Raw genomic sequence first — 24273 nt, 5'->3', positions numbered from 1 at the left:
GTGCTGCTATGACTATAGGGATGCATACATTCTTTCTGATTGGTATTTCGGGTATCTTAGGATATATTCCTGGAAGTGGGATCACTGGGTCAAATGGCAGTTCCATATTTAATTTTTTGAGGATACTCCGTACTGTTTTCCATAATGGCTGCACCAGTCTGTATTCTCATCAGCAATGTACTAGGGTTCCCTTTTCTCCATATCCTCAACAGCATTTATCATTTGTTGATTTGTTGATGGTAGCCATTCTGACAGGTGTGAGATGATACCTCATTATCATTTTAATTTGCATTTCTCTGATGATTAGTGACTTAGAGCATTTTTTCATATGTCTCTTGGCCATATGTATGTCTCCTTTGGAGAAGTGTCTATTTAGGTCCTTTGCCCATTTATAAATTGGATTATTTGTCTTCCTTTTATTAAGTTCTATGAGTTTCTTATATATATTATCAGATGTATCATTGCCAGATATGTTCTCCCATACCATGGGCTCCCTTTTCATTTGGTTGATGGTGTCCTTTGCTGTGCAGAAGCTTTTTATTTTGATGTAGTCCCATTTGTTTACTTTTTCCTTAGTTTCCTTTGCCCTAGGACAGTGGTCAGCAAACCGCGGCTCAAAAGCCACATGCGGCTCTTTGGCACCTTGAGTGTGGCTCTTCCACAAAATACCACACGGGGGCGCGCACGTACAATGCGAAGTTGACTTAAAACTTTAAGTAAAGTTTATTAAGTTAATTTTTGGGAACGTTGTGGAGTGAAAGAAGATATAGTGTCGAGGATTGAGAAAGGTATGTTGAGATGGTTTGGACATATAGAGAGGATGAACGAAAGGAGATAGACGAAACAAGTATACATGACGAGTGTGGATGGGAGAGTTGGAAGGGGTCGACCTCAGCGAACATACCTCAATCAGATTGAAGATGTTTTTAGCAAAGGCCAGCATAGGAGTACTCTAATTAAGTTAATAACAATGTACCTAACTATATAGTTTATGTTTAAAATTTGGCTCTCAAAAGAAATTTCAATTGTTGTACTGTTGATATTTGGCTCTGTTGACTAATGCGTTTGCTGACCACTGCCCTAGGAAATCTATTTATATAAAAACCCTGGGTGTAACGTCACGACCTGGAGCTGTTTCCAGTAAGGGTGAGGTTTGAGGCAGGAACCCACCCTCGGAGCGTGGACCCACTGAGTCCTGGGTTGCTTTGCCAAGGACTGCACCATCCCCGAGCTGTTTCCCGGAGCTGTTTCCCGGGATGGCGAGGTTTGAGGCAGGAACTGGCCCTCAGAGCCTGAAGCCATATCTTTATAAAGTTTTAATACATTATATTAGAGGTCGTATTAGTACTGTTTTACCCACAGCATCTACAGGAATTGCTACAAATTTACTTCTCGGTGGAAGCACCTTTAATTCCCAATATAAATTACCCATTCCACTAAATGTGAAACTTCAATTTCTAGATTCGATATAAACAGTGAAGTTGCTAAAACTATTAAAAAGGCCCATCTTCTCATTATTGATGAATGCACCATGGCATCCAGTCATGCTATAAGCGCCATAGACAGATTACTAAGAGAAATTTGTTGTATTTGTTGGGAAAGTTCTCCTTCTTGGAAGGGATTTTAGACAATGTCTCAGTATTGTACCGCATGGTATGCGATCGGCCATAGTACAAACAAGTTTAAAGTAGTGCAGTGTTTGGGGATGTTTCAGAAAGTTGTCTCTTACAACAAATATGAGATCAGAGGATTCTGCTTATAGTGAATGGTTAGTAAAACTTGGAGATGGCAAACTTGATAGCAGTTTTCATTTAGGAATGGATATTATTGAAATCCCCTGTGAAATTATTTGTAATGGATCTATTATTGAAGCTACCTTTGGAAATACTATATCTATAGATAATATTAAAAATATATCTAAACATGCAATTCTTTGTCCAAAAAATGAGCATGTTCAAAAATTAAATAAAGAAAATTTGGATATAGTTGATGGAGATTTTCACACATATTTGAGTGATGATTCCATTGATTCCACAGATGATGCTGAAAAGGAAAATTTTCCCATTGAATTTCTTAATAGTATTACTCCTTCGGGAATGCCGTGTCATAAATTAAAATTGAAAGTGGGTGCAATCATCATGCTATTGAGAAATCTTAATAGTAAATGGGTCTTTGTAATGGTACCAGATTTATTATCAAAAGATTATGACCTAACATTATCGAAGCTGAAGTATTAACAGGATCTGCAGAGGGAGAGGTTGTTCTGATTCCAAGAATTGATTTGTACCCATCTGACACTGGCCTCCCATTTAAATTGATTCAACGACAGTTTCCCGTGATGCCAGCATTTGTGATGACTATTAATAAATGACAAGGACAAACTCTAGACAGAGTAGGCATATTCCTAACTAAACCCGTTTTCGCACATGGTCAGTTATATGTTGCTTTCTCTCGAGTTCGAAGAGTATGTGACGTTAAAGTTCTAAAGACTTCAGCACAAGGGAAATTAGTCAAGCACTGAAAGTGTTTTCACTCTTAATGTGGTGTACAGGGAGATATTAGAATAAGCTTAATCACTTTATCAGTCATTGTTTGCATCACTGTTGTTTTTATATCATGTTTTTGTTGTTTTCATATCATGTTTTTGTCGTTTTATATCATGCCTCTGTTGTTATATCCTTTTGTTACTGTTTATTAACAAATTTATATATTATTTTCATATACATTTTACTAATTTCCTTTCATCTCTCACACTTCTATTATAGAGAAAGGGCAAATAGCAATATTAAAATATTTCCGCTAATTAATTCCCTTTTAATGTGCACAAATTTCGTGCACCTGGCTACTAGTCCTATATAATAAGAGAAGAATGTGCTAATTAGCCATTATGCCCTGAGGCGTAACGACCAATCACATCACGACCATTTCACGGATCAGCAGCAGGGTGGGCCAGCGAGGTACAAGCAAGCTGCAGAGAGCTATAGGAGGGGGCAGGGCAGCAAGCTATGAGGGGGCGAAGGGAGAGCTACAGGAGGGCAGGGCAGCAGGCAGCAGAGAGCTACAGGAGGGGGCAGGGCAGCAAGCAAGCGGGAGGCGGAGAGATATAGGAGAGGGCAGGGCAACAAGCTATGGGGGTGGGGGGGGAGCTACCAGAGGATGGGGCAGTGGGCAGAGAGCTACAGGAGGGTGGCAGTGACCTACTGGCGCACAGATTCGTGCACAGGGCTACTAGTTTATAAGCATATTGCTACAAGAGATGTCTGAGATTTTTCTACCTGTGGTTTCTACTAGGAATTTTATAGTTTTATGTCTTGCATTTAAGTCTCATACATTTTGAGTTTATTTTTGTGTATGGTGTAACTTGGTGGTCTAGTTTTATTGTTTTGCATGTATCTGTCCAATTTCCCAATACCATTCATTGAAGAGACTGTCTTGACTCCATTGTATGTTCTTGCCTCCTTTGTCAAATATTAATTGAGTGTAATGGCTGGGGTCAATTTCTGGGATCTCTGTTCTATTCCATTGATCTATGTGCCTGTTCTTGTGTCAGTGCCAGGCTGTTTTAATGACAGTGCCTTTGTAGTATAGTTTGATATATGGTATTGTGATCCCTTCAACTTTGTTTTTCTTTCTCAAGATTGCTGTGGCTATTCAGGGGCTTTTTTGATTCCATATAACTTTTTGGAGTATTTGCTCCAGATCTGTGAAATAAGCTGTTGGTATTTTAATAGGGATTGCATTGAATCTGTAGATTGCTTTGAGTAGTACGGACATTTTAATGATTTCACGTCTACCAACCAGTAACATGGACATATTCTTTCACTTGTTTGTATCTTCCTCTATCTCTTTTTTCAACTTCCTGTAGTTTTCCGAGCACAAGTCTTTTTCTACTTGGTTAAGTTCATTTCCAAGTATCTTAATTTTTTCTGTTGCAACAACAAATGGGATTCTTTGTTTAGTTTCTCTTTCTGATAATTCATTATTTTTTTAAAATATATTTTATTGATTTTTTACAGAGAGGAAGGGAGAGGGATAGAGAGTTAGAAACATCGATGAGAAAGAAACATTGATCAGCTGCCTCCTGTACTCTCCCTACTGGGGATGTGCCTGCAACCAAGGTACATGCCCTTTACCGGAATCGAACCTGGGACCCTTGAGTCCACAGGCTGACACTCTATCCACTAAGCCAAACCGGTTGGGGCTGGTAATTCATTATTGGTGTATAAAAATTCCATCAATTTCTGGGTGTTAATTTTTAATCCTGCTACATTGCCGAATTCATTTATTAAATCTAGTAGTTTTCTGGTGGAGTCTTTACGGTTTTCTATGTACAATATGTCACCTGCAAATAATGAGAGTATTACTTCCTCCTTTCCAACTTGAATGCCTTTTCTTTTAAAAAATTTTTATTATTTATTTATTTGTTGTCTAAAGTTTTACATATGTCTCCTTTTTCCCCAATTGACCCCTTCCCCCCCCCATGCCCAGCCATTCCTACCCTGTGCAAGCCCCCACCGTCCCAGTGTCTGTGTCCCTTGGTTATGCTAATATGCATGCATATAAGTCCTTTGGTTGCTCTCTAACCCCCACACCTCTCCTGCCATTTGTCTCTGGATCTATTTTTGTTCATCAAATTATGTTGATCATTATATCCCACATATGAGTGAAATCATGTCATATTTATCTTTCTCCTACTGGCTTATTTCACTTAGCATCATGCTCTCCAGTTCCATCCATGCTATTGCAAATGGTAAAAGCAGAGATCCGGACCCAGTTCACACTCCCAGCCTCACAGCCCTGCCTAGTATCCCATCTTGACCTGGCACCACCCCCTCACCTGCTCTACCATCCTGCCTGTGGGACAATCGATCAGGGTCGGGTCCCTTGCCCAGCTCCCTCAGCACCTGGGAGCTGGGCAGCGGCCCTGGCCCTGCCACCGCTGGTCACCATCTGTGGGGTGACTGGCACGGTGTTGGGTCCCCACTCACACCCACCTTGGCCTGGCGCCGCCTGCTCACCTGCTCCACCATCCCTCTGCAGTCCTACTCTTGTTAGGGCCCATCGGGGCTGGCAGTGCCTCCACTGCCACCTGCTGCCAGCACTGCATCGCCAACGCCCACCATGTTCCGCGCCACCCCCTGGCACTGACCAGTGCACATCATAGCAACTCCTGGTTTCCCGGTCCAACGACTGCCAAAGGGGGCAATTTGCATATTAGGCTTTTATTATATAGGATAGATGGCTGTTGGATTTTGTCAAATGCTTTTTCTGCATCTGTTGATATGATTCTTTCAATTTGTTTATGTGATGTATCCTGTTTATTGATTTGCGAATATTGTACCAGGCTTCCTCCCCTGGAATAAATCCCACTGGGTCATGGTGTGTGCTCTTTTTAATATATTTCTGGAGATTTTAGCATCTATGTTCATCAGAGATATTCGCCTGTAATTCGCTTTCTTTGTATTGTCTTTATCTGGTTTTGTTATTAGGATAATAATACTGGCCTCATAAAAAGAGCTTGGAAGTGTTCCTTTTAGATTTTTTGAAATAGTTTGAGGAGAATAGGTGTCAGTTGTTCTTTGAAGATTTGGTAAAACTCCCCTGGGAAGCTTTCTGGACCAGGGCTTTTTTTTTTTTTTTTTTTTTTTTTTTGCTTTTTTTAATTAGTGCTTCTATTTCATCAATTCCCTGTTTACTTTTTCTGATTCTTCCTGATTCAGTTTTTAAAGATTGCCTATTTCATCTACATTTTCCATCTTGTTGGTATATATTTGTTCATAGTATTTTCTTTTTATCTGGGTCCTCTCTTTTTAATTTCTTATGAATCTGGCTAACAATTCATCAGTCTTGTTTATCTTTTCAAAGGACCAGCTCTTGGTTTCGTTAATTTTTTTTTTTTAAGCCTCTGTGTCATTTATTTCTAGTCTTTATTATTTCCTTCTTTCTTCCTCTGGGCTTTTCTTGTTGTTCTCTTTCTGATTCTTTAAATTGTGGGGTTAAATAGTTTATTATAATTTTTCTTGTTTTTTTCTTTTTTGGGGGTGGTTTTTTTTTTTTAGTTAGGCCTATAATACTTAGATCTTCCTTCACAGGACTGCTTTCACTGTTTCCCATAAATTTGGGGTTGGTGTGTGTTCATTTTCATTTGTTTCCAGAAAGTTTTTTATTTCTTTCTTTATGTCATTGGTAACTCATTTATTGTTTAATAACATATTATTTAGTCTCCACGTGTTTGAATGTTTTTACTGTAGTTTATTTCTAATTTCATTCCATTGTGATCTGAGAAGATGTTTGGTATGATTTCAATCTTCTTGAACTCTTAGAGACTTTTTTGTGTCCTGACATGTGGTCTGTCTTTGAGAATGACCCATGTGCACTTGAGAAGAGTATGTATTTTGCAGCTGTGGGGTGAAATGTTCCATAAATGTCAATTAAACCCATCTCATCCAGTGTGTCATTTCGAGTCTCTGTTTCCTTGTTAATTTTTTCTCTGGAAGATCTATCCAGTGAAGTCAGTGGGGTGATAAAGTCCCCTACTATGACTGTATCACTGTCGATCTCTCCCTTAAAGAAGTTTTTAAAATATATTTAGGTGCTCCTATATTGGGTGCATATCTTATTTTTTTTTTAATAATTAAATCTTTATTGTTCAGATTATTACATTTGTTCCTCTTTTTTCCCCCCATAACTCCCCTCCTCCCAGTTCCCACCCCACCCTCCGCCCTCACTCCCCACCCACTGTCCTCATCCATAGGTGCATGATTTTTGTCCAGTCTCTTCCCGCATTCCCCACACCCCTTTCCCCCGCAAGAATAGTCAGTCCATTCCCTTTCTATGTCCCTGATTCATTATAATCACCAGTTCATTCTGTACATCAGATTATTTATTCACTTGATTCTTAGATTCACTTGTTGATAGATGCATGTTTGTTGTTCACTATTTGTATCTTTACCTTTTTCTTCTTCCTTTTCTTAAATGATACCTTTCAGCATTTCGTATAATACTGGTTTAGTGGTGATGAACTCCTTTAGCTTTTCCTTATCTGTGAAGCTCTTTATCTGACCTTCAATTCTGAATGATAGCTTTGCTGGATAAAGTAATCTTGGTTGTAGGTTCTTGGTATTCAGCACTTTGAATATTTCTTGCCATTCCCTTCTGGCCTGCAAAGTTTCTGTTGAGAAATCAGCTGACAGTCATATGGGTACTCCCTTGTAGGTAACTGAGTTTCTTTCTCTTGCTGCTTTTAAGATTCTCTCTTTGTCTTTTGCTCTTGGCATTTTAATTATGATGTGTCTTGGTGTAGTCCTCTTTAGATTCCTTTTGTTTGGGGTTCTCTGCACTTCCTGGACTTGTAAGTCTATTTCTTTCAGCAGGTAGGGGAAGTTTTCTGCCATTATTTCTTCAAATAGGTTTTCAATATCTTGCTGTCTCTCATCTTCTGGCACCCCTATAATTCTGATGTTGGTACGCTTGAAGCTGTCCCAGAGGCTCCTTACACCATCTTCGTATTTTCGAATTCTTTTTTCATTTTGCTTTTCCGGTTGGTTGTTTTTTGCTTCCTCGCATTTCAAATCTTTGACTTGATTCTTGCCCTCCTTTGGTCTGCTGTTGGGAGTCTGTATAATATTCTTTATTTCAGTCAGCGTATGCTTACTTTCTAGTTAGACCTTTGTCACACCATCAAGGGTCTCATTAGATTTCCTGTACATCTCATCAAGTTTATCGACAGCCTCTAGAAGCCTCTTGAGAGACCTCAAAAGTGTGGTTTTGAATTCTATATCCAGTAGCCTGCTTTCCTCCGGTTCTGTCCTTTGTGGCCTGTTTCTTTGTCTTGGCATTTTTTTATGCTTCGCTGTGTCGATAGAGTGGCTTTCCGTGTTAAGTGTCCCAATTACCTGAGGTAGACACTCTTGGTGCACCCCCTTGTGGTCTCTGTGTGCAGTCTCTTGTTGTAGTCAAGCCTTGATTGTTGTAGGTAATTACTACTTGACCTCCAGGCCAACTGGCTGTGAGAATCAGCTGTGTTTGCAGTGGGAGAACTTCTGTCCTCTAGGAAGGTGCTAATCTAGCCTTTGCCTGAGGCTATCCAGCAAATGGCTCTGTGCAGGGCTTGGGCGGGGTGGGTCCCACAGGATCAACAGGGCGGAGGAGGGAGCAGTTATGGCTGCTCTCAGTCCATCCCCAGGGGCTCTGCCTCTCTTTCCCAGCAACCGCTGCAAACCTCGGAGGGACCGAAGCCAGACAATCCCGCTTCTCCTGTTTGAGTCTGGGTCCCTAGAGACTCGCCCGGATCTGGAGCTCAGAGTCTGAGGCTCCCTCCGGATTGAAACAGACAACCTCGCCCTCAGCCACCAGCCCGCACTGTGCGCATTCTGCACCTTAGTATTTTACTTCAGCACTGCGCCTCCTCTGATTCTCGGTTCCTCCTAGTTGTAGAACTTCCACTCAGCCAGCCTTCCTGTGGTTCTGGATGATGTCCGTTCGGTCTTTTAGTTGTATTTTTGAAGTGCTTGTTCGAGTCAGCAAACTCCAGCGTTAACCTATGCCGCCATCTTGGTTTCCTCTCGGGTGCATATCTTATTGCCAGTGCAATATCCTCTGGTTGAATCTATTCCTTTGATATTATACTAGAGGCCCAGTGCAAGAAATTTGTGCACTCAATGGGTTCCCTCAGTTCAGCCTGTGCCCTCTCACAGTCTGGGAGCCCTCGGGGGATGTCCGACTGACGGCCATCCTTAGCGCTTAGCCATCAGTCAGACATCCTTAGCACTGCCGTAGAGGTGGGAGAGGCTCCTGCCACCACCAATGTGCTTGCCAGCCATGAGCCCAGCTTCTGACTGAGTGGCACTCCCCCTATGGGAGTACATTGACCATCAGGGGGCAGCTCCTGAGGTGAGTATCTGCCCTCTGGTGGTCAGTGTGCATCATAATGACTGGTCCTTCTGCTGTTTGATCAATTTACATATTAGTTTCTTATTATATAGGATAGGATAGTGTCTTTGATTGTCTCTTGTGATAGCCTCCATTTTAAAGTCTATTTTGTCAGATATGAGTATTGCTAGCCTACCTTTATTTTTCTCATTTCCATGGAATATTTTTTTTCCATTCCTTTACACTCATCTTTTGAGTTTTTTGTACTGAGGTGAGTCTCTTGTTGACAGCATTTAACTGGGTCATGTTTTTGTATCCATTCAGCTACTGTATGTGGTTTTTGGTGTTTTTTTTTTACTGTATGTGTTTGGATTGGAACATTTAATCCATTATTTTTAAGGTTATTAGTCATAGGTACTTATTTCTTGCCATTTTAATTCTTTATGCTTATGTTCCTCTAAACATATATTTCTTTTCTTTTTTTTTCCTTTTTTATTACTGCAGTCCAGTTAGCATTTCTTGTAGTGCAGGTTTTGTGGTGATAAACTCCTTTAGCCTTTTTTGTCTGGGAAGCTCTTTATTTTATCTAATTTGAATGATAGCCTTGGTTTAGTAATTGTAATCTTGGTTTCAGATCCTTGCTTTCCATTACCTTGAGTACTTCATGCCATTCCCTTCTGGCCTGTAAAGTTTCTAATGAGAAATCATCTGACAACCATATGGGGGCTCCTTTGTAGGTAACAAATTGCTTTTCTCTTGCTGCCTTTAAGATTCTCTCTTTGTAACTTTTGGCTTTTTAATTATGATGTGTGGGGGCGTGGGCCTGTTTGGGTTCTTCTTGCTTGGAGCTCTTTGTGCCTCCTGAACTTGTATGACTTTTTCCTTCTCCAGGTTAGGAAAGTTTTCTGCTGTTATTTCTCCTAACATGTTCCCTGTCTTTTGCTCACTTTCTTCTTTTTCTGGTACTCTTATCACTTGAATATTTCTAGGTTTCATGTTGTCTCACAGCTCCCGTAAGCTGTCCTGTTTTTTTTTTATTGTTTTGTTCTTTTTGGTTCTCTGATTGATTTTTTTATACTCTTCTAATTCACTGATCTGATCCTCAGTTTCCCCTAATCTGCTGTGTATTCCTTCCATTGTGTTCTTTATTAGTTCTATGTCATTCTTCAGAGTTACTGTATCTTTTCTCCATGCTGTTGAGCATCTTTGCCATCATTATTCTGAGCTGTATATTTGATAAATTTCTTATCTCCATTTCATTTAGCTCTTCTTCTGGAGAATTCTCTTATTCTTTCATTTGGGGCTTGTTTTTTTGTCTCCCCATTTTGGCTGCTTGTTTGGGTTTGCATCTGTATTAGGTAGATCTGCTAGAACTCCCAATCTCTAATGCAGGACTGTATCAGAAGCTGTTTGTGACTGGCCCTGAGTACTGCGATTGGCACTAAAAGCAATGCACAGCTTATAGCTCCCTCTGCTGGGACTGGATGCCTTTCAGGACCAAGATGTGCACCAGAGTCTGCTATTCCTAGCCCTGAGCTCCAGATTAGATCAGGCAAAAACTCAAAGCTTCAGAGACCTGTCTCTGCCTGTCATCCCATTGACACTCAGTCTTGATTAGCCTCAGGCTATCAACCATGGAGTGTGCAAGAGGTCTTCCAATGGGTGGGGCAATTGCCTTTCCCCAGTCAAAACCCTCCTGGATAACAAAGGTCTGCTGGAGAAAGATGTCCTCTGCAGTGTGAGGGAATGACTCAGCACAGGAAACTGGGGTGTCTGGTTTCTGAAGTCTCACCCTATACCCCCAACACTGGCTTTTGCTCACATAGCTCCAGTTCACTTTGTTCTCCCTCAACAGGAGCCCAAGGGGAGTGGCTTCACATGAAATCTGATAAGTTGGCCCTGTAAGAGGGTGCCTGCATTTTCACCCGTCTCTCGCTTGCAGACATCAACCCTGCTGTTTTTCACAGCCAGATGTTATGTGGCCACCTTTCTCAGTTCTGGTGCTCTGGGCTGGGGATCCCAGCTTGGGGTTTAGAACCCAGAGCTCTCAGGGAACCTCTCCACTGCTGAGATACCCTTCTGGAATTTTAGCTGCTGCCCACCCATTTGCACCACTGCATTTCCTTCGAGTCTCTGCAGTATCATCCACTTTCTGTCCTTGGTTATCCCAGTTCTCTCCAGTTGGTCTTTAGTTAATTTTTCAGGGTGTTTTTTCTGTATTTTAGTTGTATTTCCAGTTATTTCCTAGGAGAGTATCTGTGTAGCTTCCAGTTACTCTGCCACCACTTTGGAATTAGATTTGTTTAGTTATTTTTAAATTGGTTTTTAGAGAGAGGAAGGGGGAGAGAGAGAAACATCAATAGGCTGCATCCTGCACGCGCCCCATTCGGGGATTGAACCGGCAACCTGGGTATGTGCCCTGATCAGAAATCGAACCTGCCCCCTATTGGACCATGTTCCAACCAGATGATTTCACATGGGCTCCCTTTCTTTTATTGTTACTTATTGACACTTAATGCATGTTCAAATATATTCTTAGGAACAGTGGCTTAAATTTCCATTGTAAAAATAATTTTTTTGAAGCCTCTCTAAAGCGTTCATGTATAAAAATACATGTTATTTCCTATATAGAAGAGCATATGGGAAATTCAAAGGAATATTAAATAAATCACTTATATTTATACTACTATTGCTAAGAGTTTATATATGCTGAGATGAATTGATTTGGATTTTTAAAAAATTCTATTGTAGAATAATTTTATTTGCTCTTTGTTATGGAAAAAAGGATTCCTTAGTATCCATGTTGATCATTTATTTTTTTGACTTGTTTTTGGAAAGTACTTGATGACTTATAATGATATTTAAATTTACTGATGTTCCCTAATTAAATAAGAATAATATTTTCCCAAATCTCATTTCATTATAGACCTGATTAGAGCCTTTGGAATTTAGTTTGGGAAAGTGCATTTCCTGTTTTGTGGTAAAAGCTAATGACTTTCAGGTGATTATTGGTTGTAGTATTGATTTGTATACTGGAATCTGCTTTGTGTATTATATTTCTTATTATAAATTTAAGCCCAGCTATGTTTTTGGAGTTTGAGTAGAGTTGTTGAAGTTTACACTTAAAACATCTTTTTGTGTGTGTCCTGGGGGAGGGGGCGGAATTTAAGTTGATTTTTATTTAAGGAATTTCACATGTTGGGATTACTGTCACTGTTTATCACCTTAATTCCTCCAAAGTTTGAATTATAGTGTTCAAGAGAGCCCTTTATAAAAGAAATTTTGCTTAACCTATAATTGTCATGTCAGTCCACACTTTTTTTTGGTGGGCTTTCTTATCTCTACTTGAATATGGACATACTGATGACATACATAATTGAGAAATTTTCCCCTATAATCTTTGGGATCCAATTTCTATATGCAGTTTACTTTAGGGCCACTTTTAGTGTCAGGGTTGATGGATCTGGCTGGTTTTCAATTTCAGTCACCCTCTCAACATGAATAAACCCCTAAGCTATCATATCCTATCTAATAATAGAGAAACATGGTAATTAGCCGTACCTCTGCTACCCTTCCCATTGGCTAATCAGGGCAATATGCAAATTAACTGCCAACCAAGATGGCGGGCAGCAGCCAGGCAGCTTGAAGCGAACAGGAGGCTTGTTTGCTTCAGTGACGGAGGAAGCCAATGTTCCCTGCCTGCCGCTGCCGGCCTCTGAGCTTGCAGTTTAAGAAACATTGTTACAAATATAGAAGCTAAACAAAACCCCAGAAACCTGCTTTCAGCCAGCCGGGCCTCAGAGCTGGAGTTGAAACAGTGTTTCGATTATAGAACCCAAACAAACCAGATACCTGCTTTCAGCAGCCGAGGTCTCAGAACTGGAGCCAAGCCTCAGAAAGAAAGCCGGCTCTCAGTTCCAGTGACAGCCATAGAAGGTAAATAAATCCAAGAATTAAAAAAAAGAAAAAAAGGAGACGTTTGGAGCTTCAGTCGCCCGCCAGCCTGAAAACGGCCCTCAGCCCCTCACCCAGACTGGCCAGGCACCCCAGGGGGGACACCCACCCTGAAGGGGTGTGACCAGCTGGAAACAGCCATCATCCCCTCATCCAGGCTGGCCAGGCACCCAAGTGGGACCCCCACCCTGATCCAGGACACCCTTCAGGGCAAACCAGCCGGCCCCCACCCGTGCACCAGGCCTCTATTCTACATAGTAAAAGAGTAATATGTCTCCCAGTACCGGAATCAGCGGAGCCGCGAGGCCTCCTGGCACCGGGATCAGCGGAGCAGTGAGGCCTTACTGCCTCTGTGTCAAGTGGAGCCACGAGGCCTCCCAGCACCGGGATCAGTGGAGCAGCGAGGCCTCCTAGCACCGGGATCAGCGGAGCAGCAAGGCCTCACTGCCCCTGTGTCACGCGGAGCCGAGAGGCCTCCCAGCACTGGGATCAGCGGAGCCGCGAGGCCACCTGGCCCCTGGAGCAGCATGACGGGGCAGCGCCCAAATCCCCTGATCGCCCTGCGGCTCTGTGTGTGACAGAGGGCGGGGCCACCACCTCCCTATCCGCCCTGCTCTGTTCATGACAGGGGAAGGCGCCCCAACCCCCTGATCGGCCCTGCTCTGTGCCTGATATGGGGGAGCTCCCCAACCCACTGATCAGCCCTGCTCTGTGTGTGACAGGGTGGAGCTGCAACCTCCCCATCGGCCCTGCCCTGAGTGTGACTGGGGGAGTACCCCAACCCCCTGATCGGCCCTGCTCTGTGGGTGACAGGGGGCGGTGCCCCAACTCCCCTATCGGCCGTACTCTATGCGTGACGGGGGGAGCTCCCCAACCCCCTGATCAGCCCTGCTCTGTGGGTGACAGGGGCTGCACCTAGGGATTGGGCCTGCCCTCTGCCACCCGGGAGAGGGCCTAAGCCAGCAGGTCGTTATCTCCCGAGGGGTCCCAGACTGTGAGAGGGCACAAGTGAGGCTGAGGGACACCCCCCCCCCCCCCCCCGCCAGTGTACAAATTTTTGTGCACCGGGCCTCTAGTTTTAGAATAATACATATCTTTAAGATATGTCAATACCCAACATTAAATTTTTTGATGATTAGATCTTTCATACATTTAGCATCTCTTGTTTTGTAGTTCTTTCCCACATATCTAACAAATAGTTCTGTGAGTTAAGCAAACCACATATTTACTGTGCTGCATTTCCAATGATGTGGGCCTACAGAAGAACTCCCATTGGGATAGACCTAAACTGAAAAGAAAAAAGTTTGTAATGCATTTTTGATGGTGAGTTTTTTGAGGTCTGTGTGTCTGAAATCTTTCAGTTTTTACTTTAGATCTTTTCTTCTGACTGATCATTTCTGACAAAAAGTCTGCTGTCATTCTTATCTTTAGTCCTCTTTACATGATACAACTTTTTCTCTCTGGCTACTCTTAAGATTTTTTGGTCATTGTTTTACATATTTTGATTTTGTTGTATCTTGGTATAATTTTCTTCATGACTATTGTGCTTGAGATTTCTTGAGCCTCTTAAATGTATGTGTCTATAGTGTTTATCAAGTTGGAAATTTTTAATCTATTGTTTGTTTAAATAGTTATTTTGTCCCTGTTCTACTTTGGAGCCTCTTAATTATACATACTAGGTCACCTGAAGTCATCCCACAGCTTACTGATATTCTGTTTATTTTTTTAATTATATTTTTCTCTCAGTATTTTATTTAGGGTAGTTTTTCCTATGAGATGATTTTTTGTTTTGTTTTTTATTTTAGAGAGGGAGGAAGGGAGAGAGAGAGAGAGAAAGAGATAGAGAGGAAAACATCTATGTGAGAGAGATAAATCCATCAGTTCCTTCCCATATGCACCCAACCAGGGATTGAACCTGCAACATAGGTATGTACCCTAACTGGGAATCGAACCCAAACCTGTCTGGTGCATGGGATAATGCCCCAACCAACTGAGCCACTTTAAGTTCACTAATATTCATCATGTCCATTAGTCTACTTTTTACATATAAAATATAGTTATAATCACTTTTAATGCCATTGTCTATTAATGCTATTATCTGTGTCATTTATGGGTCTGTTTTAGTTGATTGTCCCCCCTCCCCCCCATTATGTATTTTACTTTACTTCTTTGCATGCCTGGTAATATCTACTTGGATGCCAGTCCTTGGAAATTTTACCTGTTCAGTGCTATTATATATTTTTTTGGATTTCTGTTAATATTCTTCACTTTTTTGGGGGACACAGTTAAATTACTTAGAAACTATTTGAGGCTTCTATTTTTGTTTTGTTTGCTTTTTTGTTTTGTTAGGCAGAACCACATTAGCCTTTTGTCTAGTGTTAATTATTCCCAATTACTGGGGCTGTACTCTTTTGAGTACGCTACCTGATGCCCTGTGAATTACAGTGTTTTTGTACTCTAGCTTTTGGGAATAGCCATGTGAGTCTTGGAGGTCATTTCTATGCCTCACATGCATATGCTAATCAGTACTTAGCTGAAGTCTAGAGTGATCCTAGATCTTTAGAACTCTCTTTGCAGCTCACTCTTCCTATCTGTTACTCTAACCTCACTCCAGCTACCCTGGCATGCCTAGACCCTCAGCTACATTTCCTCAAATCACAGACATTTCTGGGCTCCATCAGGACTCCCTCTACTTGCATTACAACCTCAAAATTCCTTCAGTCTGTAAGCAAGGGCAGGGGTAGTACTCACATCAATTCTTTTGCTGCTCCCAGGGATTATTGTCTTGCACTGCATGATGTCCTATGTCTGCAGACGATCATTTAATATATTTTGTCCCTTTTTAAGTTGGTTAGAAGTAAAAGTCCTAAGATTTCATTTTTAAAAAATTGTATTTTGGTTGAGAAGGTGAATGAAAATGCATTCCTGATAAAGAGCGTCAGTATTCAGTCAAGACTTGAATACTTTCTGTTGTGTAAGACACGATGTGTTATGCAGTACACAGATATATTATACCTGTCCTCAACACTTGAAAAAGAAACATAAAACAGTAAAAGTCAGCAAAAAGATTCCAGTTAATGTGGACACCTCATAGTCTTGAATTCTGTTTCATCTAAAGCAAAAAATTGGGATAATTTATATTGAATTCCCTCCCTCAAGATTTCTTGGAATCAAATAGATTCATAAATACAGTAGCCATTTATCATCTCAGCTAAGAAATAATTTTACTAATTAGTATTCCTTACTCTATAGAATAGTATATTATCTCTTTATTATTTAACCTGGCTTAATGAATTAAAGACATTATAGTATATGTCCTAATAACAATGGGAAGATATTTTTTCAAGGGCAGAAATGCTGAGAGGCTGTATGGGGCTTGTAAAATTTTAAACCTATTTTTTTTTCTACTGGGATAAAGGCAATGTAAGAGAGCTGAAAGAATATGTTTGTGAGAGTGAAGGACCCTTATTTTGAGACATTATTCTTTACTTATATCATTTTGGATCAGTTAGGTAAAGTCTTTGACACTATTTATATTTAAAAGATTATTTGATTGACATAAAGAAGCACTCAGTTAACAAATATAAAGTGGCGCCAAAGTAGGTCTACAGTTGTTCGTATGGAAGATAATACAATAATTAATGAACTAGTGACCCAGTGCACGATTCATGCACATTGAAAGGAAATTAATTAGAAGAAATATATTCATATTGCTGTTCGCCCTTTCTCTATAATGGAAGTGTCAACCAAATTTACAATTGACAATGGCAGATGGAAACACACGTGTGCAATTGGCGCCAGCAAGAGCTTTATATGTATGACACATGCTCGAGTCAACTTAGCCTTTTATAGATATAGAATAAACTTGCTTAATTAGACCTGCTTTTTGATTTAGCTAAAAAAGCTATCTAGCTCAGTGAAGCACCCCAATTTCTCTTTCAGGTAATTGTCAGCAACATAGCAGTAAATATCAACGTGAAGCAGATTATTATTGTAGATCACACAGGGAGAACAAAGGGTAAAATATTTAACTGCAGCAGTGTTTGACTATGTTCTGCGCAGTGAGAAAACCTGAAGTCATTTTCAAGGTCCACTGTTTCTTACTTCTTTTCATTTGGGTCATGTTTTTAAGCTTTCCAAATCTCCATTTTCCAGCTAATGAAAAGTAAATAGGATTCCACCGAGTCTCCTATCTACCTACTCCAGGACTTCTGTGAGGATCAAATGAGATGAGGCACAGGAAAACGCTTCACAGACATTTGGTTAAAGTGTGAAATGTTTGCACCTGGCTATAAAGCGAGTGGTGTTCCTGGGCTAAAGAAACTGCAAGGAGGCTACTCATCATTAGGGAGAGGAAGCCGGACATTGCTCTGTGACATCATTACCCGGTGCCCACAGTGACTGTTTCCGGGCCGGGCTGGGCTGTGGGCCACATTTTGTGCAATTGGGTCTCAGCAGCATTGGCTGCAATTTGGTGGGCTGTTGCTCCGGGGTGGTGGCAGGGCCTGTGTCCCACTTGGGGGAAGCCAAGTATTGCTTTGTGGGTGCCAGGTCCATGATGCCAGTTCACGTACTGGCAGCTCCTGCATTGAGCATCTGCCCCCTGGTGGTCAGTGCACGTCATAGCGACCGGTGAGAGGGTCAGAGAAACACTTAGCATATTAATCACATATATATAATGCAAGAAGAAACTCTTTTCTGTACTCACAACTATAAACCTAACCTTTGCCCCACCTTGTATACTATAGAAGAAATGAAGAAAATTAAAAATCAGAACATCACAGTAATAGGTGCTGCAGGCAATATCCATGGTTGAATGCTATAATTAGTGGGCAGAAATTTAAAAACAAACATATATTTACATGTTCTCAAATACGTACTTCAAAATATTTATTGTTCAGAAAGGGAAACTAGTAATTTACAATGGAGAAACTTGGCAAATATGCCACCTTTAGGAAGATCAAGGTTAATATAATCCTATATAGTATAAGGCTAATGTGCAGATTGACCAAACTGTAGAATTACCAGTCGCCATGATGTGCTCAACACAGGAGCTGACCCTGATGGTCAGTGTGCTCCCACGGGGGAGTGCCGCTTAGCCAGAAGCTGGGCTCATGGCTGGCAAGCGTAGCGGCGGTGGTGGGAGCCTCTCCTGCCTTCACGGCAGCACTAAAGATGTCCGACTAATGGCTTAGGTCTGATCTCCATGGGGAGCAGACCTAAGCTGTCAGTCAGACATCCCCCGAGAGCTCCTGGACTGCGAAGGGGCACAGACAGAGCTGAGGGACACCCCCCCCCCCCCTTCCTGAGTGCACAGATTTCATGCACTGGGCCTCTAGTCTGTAATAAGATATAGTATCATCGCACTCATATTGGAATAGATCCATCATATATGATGCACTTGAGAAGGACACATCACTTCTGTGATGATGTGGCTTCATAATCTTAATCTACTCATGAGAAAACCTCAGATATACCCAAATAGCAGGACATTCTACAGTGTGGTTACATTAGTGTAACTGATGACATCATTGTAAATGTTGTGAAAAACAAGGAAAGACTGAGATAAAATCTGATGCTGGAGAAGATTAAAGAAACATAAAACTAAATGTAATGTGTATTCTGGAATAGAAAAAAGACATTAGTGGAATAACTAGTGAAATCTGTATAAAGTTGTTTAGTTAGTATCTAATTTCTTAGTTTGATACTTGTTATATAAGATGTTATATAAGATGTTATTACTAGGGAATATGGGATATATGGGAACTCTGAAATTTTTGCAACTCTTCTGCAAGTCTAAAGTTACTTCCAAATAACAAGTTTTTTAAAATTGGGAACAGGGTTTGTGGACAGTTCTTTTAACGTGTAGTTGAGTTAACTTTTTCATTCGTAGTATTTATTGGGGGGAAAAATCTAGTATAAGTGGACCTGCAAAATTCAAACCCATGTTGTGCAAGGGTCAAGTTTTATAGTGGAGTAGAGGGGTGATTTTTAATCTGATTGGTACTTTCTGTAAAACAGGTTAAGGAAAGAAAGCTAAGGATTCCACAGTTCAGAATGTAGATATTCACTTAATCCCTCACTTTTCAAGCCCATGCCTATCCACTGGGTGTTTCTGGAGAATAACCTTTGGTTTTGGAGTTGGGTATTCTCCATGATAACTGTTTAATTTGACTAGAGCCTGTAGGCTTTGCCCTTCTGTTCCTCATTTGAGGAAAAAGTAACAAGCTTGTAGAGGTTTTTTTAATGATTGAGGAGATACACACACACACACACACACACACACACACACACACACTAGAGGCCCCGTGCACAAAAATTTGTGCACTGGTGGGGGGGGCGTCCTCAGCCCGGCCTGTGTCCTCTCACAGTCTGGGACCCCTCAGGGGATGACCACCTGCTGGCTTAGGCCTGTTCCCTGGAGGATTGGGCCTAAGATGGCAATCAGACATCCCTTTGGCAGCCCGGCAACCCTCGGGGGATGTCCACTTGCAGTGGGGAGCAGACCTAAGCTGCAGTCGGACATCCTTAGTGCTGCTGAGGAGGCAGGATAGGCTCCCACCACCACCGCTGTACTGGCAGCCATCAGCCTGGCTTGTGGCTGAGCAGAGCTCCTCCATGTGGGAGCGCCCTGACCACCAGAGGGCAGCTCCTGCATTGAACATCTGCCCCTTGGTGGTCAGTGTGTGTCATAGTGACCAGTCATTCCCAATCTTTCTGCTGTTAGGGTCAGTTTGCATATTAACCTTTTACTATATAGGATAGAGGCCTGGGGCATGGGTGGGGGCCGGCTGGTTTGCCCTGAAGGGTGTCCTGGATCAGGGTGGGGTCCCTGCTTGGGTGCCTGGCCAGCCTTGGTGAGGGGCTGATGGCTGTTTGCAGCTGGTCACACCCCTTTCAGGGTGGGGGTCTCCACTGGGATGCCTGGCCAGCCTGGATGAGGGACTGATGGCTGTTTTCAGGCTGGCCACACCCCCTTCAGGGTGGGAGTCCCCACTGTGGTGCCTGGCCAGTCTGGATGAGGGGCTGAGGGCCGTTTTCAGGCTGACGGGCGACTGAAGCTCCCAGCCTTTCCTTTTTTCTTTTTTTAAATTTTATTCTGGGATTTATTTATCTTCTATAATTGAAACTTTGTTGCCGTCACTGGCGCTCCTAGCTCTGAGGCCGAGGCTGGCTGAAAGCAGGTATCTGGAGTTTGTTTGGCTTCTATAATTGAAACTTTGTTGCCATTCTGCTCGCTCCAGCTATGAGGCCGTTGATGGCTGAAAGCAGGTATCTGGAGTTTGTTTAGCTTCTATAATTGAAACTTTGTTGCTTTTGGAGCTGTTGCTTTCGGAGCTTAGAGCAGGCCACGGCAGGCGGGGAACCTTGGCTTCCTCCATCACTGGAGCAAGCAAGCCTCCTGCTCGCTTCAGCTGCATGGCTGCCAGCCGCCATCTTTATTGGCAGTTAATTTGCATATTTCGCTGATTAGCCAATGGGAAGCGAAACGGAGGTACGGTTAATTACCCTTTTTGTCTTTTATTAGATAGGATATATATATGTATGTATGTATACACACACACACACACACACACACACACACACATATATGTAAAACTAGAGGCCCAGTGCATGAAATTCATGCATGGGGATGGGGAGGTTGTGGTCCCCTCAGCCCAGTCTGCACCCTCTCTAATCTGGGACCCCTCAGGGGATATCTGACTGCTGGGATCGGGCCTAAACCGGCAGTCGGACATCCCTCTCACAATCCTGAACCACTGGCTCCTAATCGCTCACCTGCCTGGTTACCCCTAACAGTCCCCCGCCAGCCTGATCACCCCTCACTGCCTCTGCCTGCCGGCCTGATTGCCTCTAACTACCCCCCCTGCCAGCCTGGTCACCCCTAACTGCCCCCTCGTTGCTGGCCAGGTTTCCCCCAACTGCTCCCTCCCTGCCTACCTGGTTGCCCCCAACTGCCCCCCCACCCCCCGCCGGCCTAGTCGCCCCTCACTGCCCCCCCCTGCTCACCTAATCGCCCCCCAGTTGCAACCACTTCACCCCTGCTGGCTTGGTTGCCCCTCACTGCCCCCCCCCCCCCCCGCCTGGTTGCCCCTAACTGCCCCCCCCCCCCCCGTGCCGGCCTGGTCACCCCAAACTGCCCCCCTACTGGCCTAGCGCCCCTCACAGCCCCCCTTCTGGCCTGGTCGCCCCATGCAGCCTGCTGTTAAGTCGTTTGGTTGTCCCTCACTAACCCCCCTGCTGGCCTGGTCATAGGCAACCATCTTGTGAGGGCGCGAGGGTCAATTTGCATATTACGTCTTTATTATATAGGCTCACGTGTAAAGTGCTTTGAGCAGTACTTACTTGGCAAACACTAAGTACATATTAGTGCTTATTTGTACCACGCTCGCTGTCTTAGACTGAGTATATAGGCTGTGCACTGTTCAGCTAACTCCAAGTACATATTCCCATGGACTACAGTGCAATCCAGTGGCTCTAAGTAGTATAATTCTTCTAGTGGAATTTTGTGATAGAAAAGAGACATATTGTCTCATTGTATTAAATTATAACTCTGAAATACTTGAAATACTCTCAAAACACCTTTTTCTTATTTTAAACAAAATGTATTCTAACTTGAAAAAAAATTGGGAAGTTGAAAAAAAAATTGTTTAAATCTCCCAATCCTCGTCTAGTACTTCCCATAGTTAGAATGAAGGTTTCTGGTAGTCTATTAGGTATTTTGGAAGTGGTTGTCAATTTCAATAGGAAAAGGCATAAAACAATTTTTATTAACTTATGTTTCAGAACTGTAAAATTTCAAATTAATTTTTTAATACTTTAAAAAATAGTTTATATACTCAAAGTTTTTGCATGCTGTATTGGTCAGTTAGTGTCAAATAACATTCAGGTAATAGCATGCATGGAGTAAGATGAGGACACATTCATGTTATGAGCCTACTCCTTGCCAGGCAGTTATTCTAGATCCCATGGAGACAGAAATAAACAAAGAAACAAACAAAAAAATCTATTCTTACGGAGTTGACATTTTATTCTGTTTATTTTATTTGTGTGTGTGTGTGAGAGAGAGAGAATTTTTTTAAGAGTTTATTTGAGCCAAACCTATGACATGCTGGGAAGCAAGATCTCAAATGCATCCATGGAACTGACATTTTAAAGCATAGAAAGCCATTAAACAAACAAATAAAATGCATTATAAGTTATATGCTAATATATTATGCAGAAAAAAATTAAAGTAGGAAAGGGGATAGTGTGCCTAAGGGTTTGGGGAAAAGGATAGTGTAATTTTAAATAGAGTAAACAGGGAAATCCTCACTAATATGCCTCAATATCTGAAGAAAGATGATATAATTATCTAGGAGGAAGAGCAATCCTAAAGAATATAAGTACAAAGTCCTGGAGATAGTAGCATGCCTTATTTGTTTGAGAAACAGCAGGGGAGGGGCTCAGTGTAGAACACAGTAAAATAAGGGGGAAATGGTAGGAGAGGACAGGTAATGAAGGGTAAGTTCACTAAGGCCTTGGAGGCCATAGTAATGGTACAAGAATCCATTGTAAATGTTTTGTCTCTACATTCTCTCTTTTTTTGTTAATCCTCACTCGAGGATATTTTTGTATTGATTTTTATAGAGTGGAAGGGAAGGAGAGAGAGACAGAGAGAAAGACAGACAGACAGACATGGATGTGAGAGAAACACATTGGTTGCCTTCCACACACACCCCATGACGGTGTCTGCAGCCAAGGTACATGCCCTTGACTGGAATCGAACCCAGGACCCTTCAGTCTGCAGGCCATTGCTCTATCCACTGTGCCAAACCGGTTAGGACACACCTCTACTCTCTTTGACTTGTGATGTTCCTTTAATCTGAGCATCAAATGAATAAAGTATATGAATACAAATGTAATATCTAGCACATTACATAGTAGATGCTCAATGAATGTTGATTGAATTAATTTATATGGCAAGATGTTTAGAAGTATTTTAAAGGTCCTGTGTTCCCTTGCTGAAGGAATACTTTTCATTTGCAACTGCTTTATATAGCATAATTCAGCATTCTGATATTCCTGTGTATTTCATTTACTATTTTAATATATTTTGCACCTTCATTGTGTTACTGAATAGATGCTATCTTTAAATAACTTAAATAAGAATCTATTTTTATTAGTCTTAGTATTGATAATAGTCAGAATCTATTTTTCTTGGCATCATTAATTTACTGTTATAAAACAAGTATTTACATTTTCATAAAAGTGAATAAATCTTATTTAAGTCCTATATTTAGATTGATTTCTTTAAAAGTCTAAATTTTTCTCTGTCATTTTGTTTGAATTTGCTTTTACCAAAAGTTATCCCTGGTTTTTAAAAAGCTTACTGATCTAGTTTTAGGAATTTAAGTACATCCACGAAGTCATCTGCCATTCTCTTAATATTTAAAGACAAAGTACTGCTTATTTAATTTTAGTTCTCAACTCTAACTTACTGCTCATAGGCATACCAATTATAGTGGGTTTTTTAGTTAATATATGATTGTGTGCTTTTTTCTATGGATTAGTATTTTCTGAGTTATTAGAGTTTTGGTTTTAGGCTAATGCACTTACCTTTTAAAGCTTATATACTTGTATTAGTGATTCAAGTTTTGTGTGTAAGGCGTACTGATACAAGCAATTTTTAATTTTTGGAAAACCACAGAATCTGTTTCTTCAAGTTGAAATGTATACAACATACTTTCCTACATCAAAGTCAAACTAATAGAGGCATTTATAGACTTTTTGTTAACACTGTGTAGAGAATTTTTAGATTGGGGGGGTACATTTAAAGGGATGGTTTTGGGGGATATATGAGTAAAGCAGCTTCAGACTACAGATTTCAGTAAACTGTCTTTGGATTAGGAAGAATGATGTATTCTCTTTATGTTCTCTCTCCATCTTTTTGTCAGATATGGTGTACCCTGTCCTTTTGGGTGAGACCACTTACAAAATATTTCTATAACTCCTGGAACTATTCAGGATATTTGCCTACTCTCCAAAATAGTGATTGTGAATATGTTCATTTAGGCCCCTAGTTTTCTGCTGAATTACATTTCCAACCAGAGTCATATGTTTCCTGTGCATCTACCTGTTAACTTCATTTTTAGTATTTATTAAGGCTTTTCTTGCACATTTGGGCATTTTGCATTTGCTAAGAGTATGAAATTACTTACTTTTATTTCCATGCTGTCAATACAAGTTGATGAATTTATATGTTCTACCTTTAAAATTTAAACCTTCACTTTTCTTAGATCCATTCTAAGCAGATTCATAAACTATTCATTGTACATTTATCATATTGTAAATATCAAGCCACAGTATTCTAGAACTAGTAAGACTTGAAGAGTAATATGGTTCTTACATAAGGAGTGGAGGATCATTTGTTCTTTTCTAAAGATTTCCAAGTATTAAGTTCTTTGT

At 41.4% G+C, this 24273-nt stretch overlaps 1 protein-coding gene and 1 non-coding gene across 9 annotated transcripts in view; one reads left to right on the top strand and one right to left on the bottom strand.

The window, feature by feature from the left end:
- Nucleotides 1–24273, top strand: part of CNOT2 (CCR4-NOT transcription complex subunit 2) — a 135861-nt gene that overhangs the window by 53384 nt on the left and 58204 nt on the right. The gene's annotated exons all lie outside the window — the stretch shown is intronic.
- On the bottom strand, nt 13986–14114 carry LOC139007889 (small nucleolar RNA SNORA18). The gene has a single exon (XR_011471022.1). It is a non-coding gene; the product is annotated as a small nucleolar RNA SNORA18 (small nucleolar RNA).

The sequence above is a fragment of the Myotis yumanensis genome, unplaced genomic scaffold, assembly GCF_028538775.1.
Source record: "Myotis yumanensis isolate MYYU_CA2020_CCGP unplaced genomic scaffold, mMyoYum1.0.hap1 SCAF_3, whole genome shotgun sequence".
Classification (NCBI taxonomy): domain Eukaryota; kingdom Metazoa; phylum Chordata; class Mammalia; order Chiroptera; family Vespertilionidae; genus Myotis; species Myotis yumanensis.
The sequence above is the reverse complement of the archived record's forward strand: the minus strand, read 5'-3'. Positions and strand labels throughout refer to the sequence as shown.